The sequence below is a fragment of the Cryptotermes secundus genome, unplaced genomic scaffold (genome assembly GCF_002891405.2).
Source record: "Cryptotermes secundus unplaced genomic scaffold, Csec_1.0 scaffold682, whole genome shotgun sequence".
NCBI lineage: Eukaryota > Metazoa > Arthropoda > Insecta > Blattodea > Kalotermitidae > Cryptotermes > Cryptotermes secundus.
The window spans coordinates 1,247,750-1,256,359 of NW_019730110.1; the positions used below are offsets into that span (position 1 = coordinate 1,247,750).

The window sequence follows — 8,610 nt, forward strand, 5'->3', positions numbered from 1 at the left end:
CACACAAAACTTCTGGGCAGTGCAATAAAGCAGACAGATCCAGCGAGGCACACAAACTGAGAATATGACTTCAGTTTAGTAGGAAGGGGTACAGTGGGCGATATTGACTGAGGCTGTTGAGGATTCTCATTTTCACTGAGTAAAATCCCGCATTTTGTATCGGTTTAATATTTTATTTCAGTACTTCAACGGTAATAATTTTCATTCTTTTAAATATCTTTTTCTTTGTGCAGCCTCGCAAGGTCAGCAGGTAAGGCTGTGTTTACTGCCAAATCATGGCTTCACGACACTTATTTCCCACAGACTACAGCCCAATCTGCATTTTCGTGCCGCTTCTTGGGACTACACAAAAGCAGCCAGTGTTGGGCGCGTAGGTTAGCCACTGAGTTATGGGGGAGTTCAATACAATTCGCATCTGTTTTTACTTTCACCTTATTTCTCTTACTCAAACTGGGCCATTTTTAGCTCAATTTCGTAAAATAGGCTTATGTTATCTCCATGCTGCCTGTGTGTCTGTGTATCCCCGCCCATTAGTTTCCAATTCTTTAACCAGTCTTTATGAAACTTGATATGTATTTCATGGCACCCGGCGTATTTGATAAATCTCTCCCATCAGTCTCTGTGTATGTGAATCCATTCTATCGTTGCTAGGCAACTGCTTGGTAGAGGCGTTACCGCAGCAAAAAATACACACGCAACAATAGAAAAATCCTTGGATATGCGGTTCATGTCATATCATAGGAAAGTAGGAAATTGGTTCTTTCCAGAAGCTCTTGTTATATTTACGCTGGCGTGTCCGGTCTCATCAAGAGCTTTGGGTCCCCTGTTGCGCCTGGAGAATGGGAACGTTGAAGAGAATTACGAAAGTGCAGTCAGCTTGTCCGCTCGGAAATGCACAGTGCTACAGGCCTTAAGTTTCCCATCTGTTCCCCCGAAACTCCCTTTATGGAATTAAAATAAAACTGAAGCCTCTCACGTAAAACAAATATGACGCTCAAGTAGCTAACCTTTCTTGCACCGAAAGTCGGCATTTTCTTAACACCCGAATCAAAAGCAAGAACAAAGCTAACAAAATTATATAAGATTTTAACTTTTCACGTCGGCGAAAATTTGGGCTGTAATCATTTGTGTTGTAACACAGTGTATGATGTGTTTTCTTAGTTCAATTCACTTAAAAAACAGTAACGAAATGTAATAATTTGCCGGTCACGGTAGCCGAGCGATCTAAGGCATGTACTGTCTTCGCTCGCTTGGAAACCAGGATCGTGGGTTCGAATCCCACTCAGGGCATGGATGTTTAGTTTGTGTGTGTGCGTTTTTCTATGTTTGTGTACAGGTAGAGGCCTTGCGACGAGCTGATCGCCCGCCCAAGGAGTCCTACCGAATGTGTAAGATCTAGAAAAACCGAAGTGAACGGAGAAGTTCATGGAGGTAGGCCTAGGCACACTGGGGCTGTAGTGCTAAAGGAAAAAAAGTAATAATTTTCAGTACTATCTTCTATCCGCTGACAATTTGACCTTCAACGAACTACAAGGCCTTACATCCCAGAATATAGAATTCTTCATAACTGCCGCTGAGAGAACCTCAAATCCTAAATATAACAATTTAAACTGTGGTGCAAGCTTCGACAGAGATAATGATGTTCTCTCTGTGGTTTATTTAACGATTCTGTTAATAATTTTTTCCGCGTGGAGGCAGCTTAGGATACCTCCACCTTAAACTTGCGAGTCGCAGAAGTCGAGGAAAAGGGGACCCGGTGGCTGGGAGTATAACTGGGCCACCCTGTCACTGGGGGACATAGACACAGGGACCTGGTCCTCCAGGTTAGGCGTTGGGCTCAAGGCTGACGACTTTTCTCTGTAAAAAAGAAGTTGCGAAATCCAAAGAAGCGTAAACCAAAATCTGGCAGAATCTTCTAAGGAAGGCCATGGCTCGAAGAGATCTGTTTTGTCGGTGATGATGATGATGATGATCGTCATCATCATAATTAATAACTCAGACTGTCGTCCCATAGTGCGGAATAGAAAGATGTTTAGCGAAAATGAATTGGAAAGGATTGCGAAGGAAGCGTCAGTGACCTAATTTAAGCTACTACCTCTGTATATGGCTAGAGGAACTGAGAAAAACACGATATACGTCAGTCAGGATAGCCTAGTATCCCGACCGGGATTCGAATTGTCACCATCCTAAATAGATGTCATAAACATTACCGCTGTTATTTATAATCTCTTTAAAATGTTTCGGTTTAAATTTATCTTACGTGGATATTGGATGATATAAGTATTTTTGTTTAAAATTCTACATAAATTTCGGCGTGTCAAATTCGTTGCCTTTAACATGAGCTCAGCACTAATATGGCGTTCGACTACAAGCATACATTCACCAAAGAGAAATATAAACTCAGCACATGACAGAACATTGTTTATCCTGGGATTATAGCTGCAATCTGATTTCAAATGCTTTAAGATAGTAATGACAAGGATAAGCTGGCGTTGCTATTGTAGCTATAGCGAAGCTTCATCGCTATCACGGATCTGTGAGCCTTATGGTCTAATACACTGTCAACAGAACGCAAAAATAATTCTTAAGCAAAGTTAATTCCATTCCTGTAAATTACATCAGGGCAACATGTTGTGATCCACCGATAAGGGACGCTGATTAATCAACCGTGTCCAGGTGTAAATTCACTTGATTAACAGTTCCGTATTGCATTTTGTCGTGATGAAATTTTGTAGCTGGTTCCCTTTATCAATTATCGCGGAATTTCTGTTTTTATTTTTTTGGAAAATGTGTGTCAATAGAAAATGACTTTTATTATAAGATTATGAAGTTTTCGTCGTGGCGTATTTTAATTATGATTATTCATAGATATATTTTTACGACACTGAAACCGAGGAAGCCTGCTCAACCGGTAGCTTGTCTCGTTTCTGCTCTAGAGATTCCGTTTCGAATCTCGGCTCGCTCACTTACTCACTCACTAGTGGAGTTGAGCCCTTCTTGAGAAGCCGCCAATTGTGCAGCTACTCAAGAACTTCCCAGCATTTTATGTAACCTGAATGTTCACTACCGTGTTCACAAGAACCCTCCACCGGTCCCTTCCCTGAGCCAGATCAATCAAATCAATATCATCCTATTCTACCTCTCTAATATCCATTTTAATATTGTCCACCCACTTACCCCTTGGTCTAGCGGCCTCCGTAGTCTAGAGGTAATGTTCCCACCTCATGACTCGTAGTACGCGGGTTCAAATACCCGGCGGAGGTCGTCGAATTTTTAAGGGCGGAAAATTTAAGGGAACAAGTCCTCCGGGAGGGACTTTAAGCCGTGGGTCCCGTGTCGTAGCTTTACGGCACGTAAAAGAACCTCATATCTCCTAAGGAGGTCACTGAGCCAAATTACGGACGTTTCCCGCCCAACAGCAGTCTCTAATACCTCTGGTAGATGGGAGAAGCATTATAGATACCTCTCAGCTAGTAGAGCCGGTCTCGCAGGGTGGGCGGGACTGATGGTAAGCACCAGTACCGGTAGGATATAGAGACTGGTAGAATATCATAGAAGGAAGCACAATGGACCACTACAGGTCTAAGTGCATGGGGAAACCCACCCTCTACAATAACTAACTAACTACCCCCTGGTCTTCCAAGTGGTCTCTTTCCATCTGACTTTCCCACCAATATTCTATATGCGTTCCTGTTTCGAATCTCGGCTGGGACACATAGTTATCCTGACTGAGGTTCCAGTTGCTTGCGGCTTCCTTCCAAACCCTATCAATTTCGCAGAATGTGTGCCCATCCACTCTTTCTACTCGGCGCAGCAACCGTAAACAGAAATTCTTTAAAAATAGTTCTGTCTTCTGGAATATAACTCCATGTAGTACGTTGAAAGTCAACTGACGTTTCGGAGGAACAGGGTTCAGGGTCAAAACATAAGCAGAGCTTGCCACCTGGTTTCGCGCTGATTCCTTGCTTGTCTCGTTCTTCGACCCTGAAGTTGGAAGCGATATTTTACTGATCTTCTTGAGCAAGTAATAGTTACTGAGCCTGTTTCTCTCCGGATAAATTACTACGTTCTGCTGAGAACATTCAGGACAGAAATGCGGACATAGCCTAATTATGCAAGTAAACTTCCGCGCATAACTTTCGCACGCGTCGCTGAAACCAAATCTTCGCTCTGAGCTAAACACAAACACAAAACAAACAAACACTCTGTATATAAGATTTGAGGTTTTCAGGGCGGTGATTATGAAGAAAGCAGTTTTCTGGGATGTGCTGCCGTGTAGATATTGTGTTAACCGACGTTTCGGAGGAACGTATCACCTCCATCTTCAGGGTATAAGACTAGTTATCACCTGCTTACGCTGGCTCGCGGATTTTCTTCTTTTTTCTTCTACCCTGAAGATGGAGGCGATACGTTCCTCCGAAACGTCGGTTAACACAATATCTACACGGCGCCACATCCCAGAACACCGCTTTCTTCAAACATAATGTAGATTACCTAGTAGCCAATGTTGGCAATTAACGCGGTAGGAAGGTTAGAGCCTGCAGTCCATTTAAAAGTGCCGTGTTGATGACGTCATCATTCAATTTTTGTCTTCAGCACCTTAATGGCGGCCGTTTATCATGTAAATTGCTGACAGGTATAATAACTAACGGGCACGAGGAAACTTTCGTTTAATTGTTCGGTTACGAAACGCATTTATTTCACGATTCAGTTGACACAACAATGAGAAGAGGAAGTATGAATTAATGCGGACCACACTGAAAACACAAATATTTCACAGCTCCAAATACAATTTCTGACATCATAACTTCTGTGTATATGTGCTACTGAATAATGTATTCCAGCTGTTGGTTACAAAGTGGGTTCAGCTTCACCTGCATTTCGCTTCTCTCAAAGTTCTCTTCGTAGCAAAATGTCATTAATTTCGAAATGAAGCACGAGTACGTAAAGGTAAAAACGGTAAAGGTATCCTTGTAACAGGCCATTGAGGCCCATAGGGTTGTGAGACATCGAGGCTCCCACATTTTCTCTAGACAATCGGCTCACAGATGGCGTTGAGGTTGTCAGCCTTACGCGCCGGCCGCCCTTCACTCTCAGGAAGGTTCATTTATGTTAGAGGTTGAGTCGACCCCAGGGCCACTGTGCAGCTGAAAGGATTAGGCCAACTGAAAAAATCCACTTCATCGGGACTCGAACCCGCATAGTGCCTCAGCCATCTGCTCTACCGAGTGCCCCAGTACGGCGGCCGGGACGTGAAGACCACCCACCTCTATCTACTGTCGAGTTCACAGATGCCTGGCGCAGAACCTCTGCTCCATACGTCTTCATGGAGTTGAGCTGAACTAGGCACAAATTTATTCTTGCGCTTGAAGAGCTTCGATTGCGGGGTATAACCAGATCATATGCCGCTCTTGCACTGACTGTGTCTCCCCACACTTTACAACTCGGGTAGCCGCCCGGGTTTTATTGCTCGTAAGTTACATACACTGACAGCCGTCTATAGTTTTCCCTCTTATACACGCAAATTGGTTTATGTTTTAACGTAAACCTGTGTACATGTCCAAGTAGAACACTAAACAAGTGGCACGAATGAATACTGAATTAACTCCATGGAGCTGAGCCCTTCTTGAAAAGCCACCAGTCGCCGAACCTGAAGGTTCATTACCGTGTCCAGAAGCGCCCTCCACTGGTCCCTATCCTGAGATTTATCAATGAAGTCCATACAAACCCATCCTATTTCTCTAAGATCCATTTTAATATTATTCACTCATCTACGTCTTGGTATTTCTAGTGGTCTCTTTCCTTCTGGCTCTTCACCAATATTCTACGTGCGTTCCTCTTCGCCCCATTCGTTCTACATGTCCTGTCTATCTCATCCTCCTTGACTTCATCATTCCATTATATTTGGCGAAGAGTACAAGTTATGAAGTTATATTTACTGAGTGGATGAATGTAGGGCAAAACATTGAGCTTATTGGGTTTCTGTAGTATGCACACCGTGTAACATTCGCAAGGAAAACAACGTTTCGGAAATGGATTTCGTTTCCGTCCTCATGTGGAAAGTTTGAGAGGGAACATACTCACAGTTCAGTCTGATAAAACTGATATTTGTCCTTTCTAATGTAGCCACATTCAGCACGAGAACGTGAAGAGAACCACTTTCCGAAATGTTGTGACCTTTCGCTGTACTAGACAATGGAAGAATTCCGGAAACTCTGCAACCCCGAGTGCACGATACCACTGTCACATCATTTGAGAACTGTCAGTAAAACCTCTCCATAATCCAGCCCCAATATATTACTTCGGTTCACTATAGCACGGATACGCTCTCGCCATTGCATAAAATATTATATTGCAGAGTATACAAGGGTTATCACGTTTATTAGCTAACTTTCCTTAATTTCAGCATCCTGTTGCATTGAGGCATCACTTGTAGTGTTGTTTTCCGTCTATAAAACAAATTAACCTCCGTGGCTTCAGTCCGCAAGCGAACTATACCGACCGAGCGACCGCCGCTTGTCGTCAAAGTTAGTAACAACTTTAGCGGATAGAGGGTGTCGCGTGGTCAGCGCAATGAATCACCACGGCCGTTAATCTCGGTTTTATATACCTGAGTTTTCCGTCTATAATACAACAGCACAACTAATTCACAAAATGTTCGTTAAATGTTTAAAATGTCATTAAAATTATTAAAATATATGTACATTCGGTGTTTATGCTACACGTTTCAGCCGCATAGCGCCATCTTCAGGCAACACATCTTCTAAAGGAGTTTACTGCACTGTGCACTTGGTCAAACAGCATTCATTAAGGGACGTCGATGTTCTTATTAATAGTTTCCTTGAATTCTGATGCTGAAGGACGATTTCATAGGATATTTTCTTTCTATCTTATATATTGCTGCTGTTTTCATGTCCCATTTGGTGTGTCTCTCGCTAAGTTGTGTGTATCTAGTGTTGCCCTGTGTTTCTTGTGCAAGAACAGTAGATACACACAACTACGCGAGCGGCACACCCAACAATAGAACACGTGAGTACAAAAATACATCTACATACAGAAAAGTAGCATAACTTAAAACATTCAGAACGGAATTAAATTAATAACATGTATTATACATCAGAGAAAGTAATGTAACTCATGGCATGTACTGTCTTCGCTCGCTTGGAAACCGGGATCGTGGGTTCGAATCCCACTCAGGGCATGGATGTTTAGTTTGTGTGTGTGCGTTTTTCTGTGTTTGTGTACAGGTAAGAGGACTTGCGACGAGCTGATCACCCGCCCAAGGAGTCCTAGCGAATGTGTAAGATCTAGAAAACCGAAGTGAACGGAGAAGTTCATGGAGGTAGGCCTAGGCCCACTGGGGCTGTAGTGCCAAGGAAAAAATATTAACTGGTAGTACACAACGTCGAAACGTCTGCTTATTACTGGGTGATGAATTAGAAGGGATGTGGAAGGAAGAGGCAGCAGTATAATTTAAGGCACTGTTCCGGAATTTGCCTCGTGGGACCAAGACAAATTGCGAACATCTGGAGACTCGGTCTCTGTGCCGGTAACTAAACGCGGTACCTCCAAATACAAGGACAAGGGCTACCAGCTCGGCTGAGATGTCGCGTTCTATTAAATATTTAGCAAGGAACTTCGCAGCTGCCTTTGAACACGAAGTCGCCGCAAAGTAACGGACAAGGAGAACAAACAACTACAGGTCGGGTGACGCCGCGTCAATAGGGAACTTCTGTTAGTATTCTTTTTGATCTTGACCGCCAAACTACGTCCATTTATGAGCTCTGTAGGCACAGTCTCATGTAAACACAGGTAGAGTTACGTTTCTTTTGCCATAGCTTGGATATAATCTTATCAAATATAAGCAGAAAAATAGTAGCTAAGAATGTCTTTGTATACATTACACGCCTGCCGATATCCTATATAAAATTTACCTCAGTATAAAATCCTTGCGGAAAGAAGTTAGCACAATGTCGTTACATGTAGGCGACATGTGATGGACTTTTAATGAAAGTTAAAAAAAAATGTTTATGCTTTAGGGTTGCGGACAACTATAATGAGGCGACGGAATAAAGTCCCATAGATGGTGGGGATGATACCGCTCGGCACTTGTCTCTTTCTGGCTACTGCTATATTCCCCTCCAGCCCTGCTATGGCCCCCAAACAGTTTTCACTAGCGAAGATCATCATGTATATATCGCTACACTCTCTCTACTATGGAAAGGAGAGTACTCTATTGTCAGGTACTGATATAGGCCGTTACGTCATACTCAGATTTGTTTAATTCCTGGGGTGGAGTGAGACTGAATCCATTTGGTACGCCGGCCAGTATTTCACCTGTTACCCCAGCCCGGGATGAGAGAGAAATGTGGACTGGAATGAGAGAGGAAGGACTCAGAGAAAACCTGCCCCATGCAACCACACAACTCACACGACCCAATTTTGGATCGAACCCGGGCAGCCGTCGTAGGAAGCAGGGGACTAACTACCTGAGCTATGCACAGCCTTCATTAGAAAGTTTTTTTTGGCGCTATAGCTCAAGCGGTTAGTCGTTGGCTTCCCACGGCGGCGGCCCGGGTTCGATCCCGGGGCCTGGTCCTGTGGGATTTG

General features: G+C 43.4%; 2 protein-coding genes across 2 annotated transcripts in view; one reads left to right on the forward strand and one right to left on the reverse strand.

The window, feature by feature from the left end:
* Positions 1–8,610, reverse strand: part of LOC111866213 (neuropeptide Y receptor type 1) — a 439,022-nt gene that overhangs the window by 427,142 nt on the left and 3,270 nt on the right. The gene's annotated exons all lie outside the window — the stretch shown is intronic.
* The window catches only part of LOC117282449 (T-box transcription factor TBX15-like), a 35,267-nt gene that overhangs the window by 4,229 nt on the left and 22,428 nt on the right, over positions 1–8,610 (forward strand). The gene's annotated exons all lie outside the window — the stretch shown is intronic.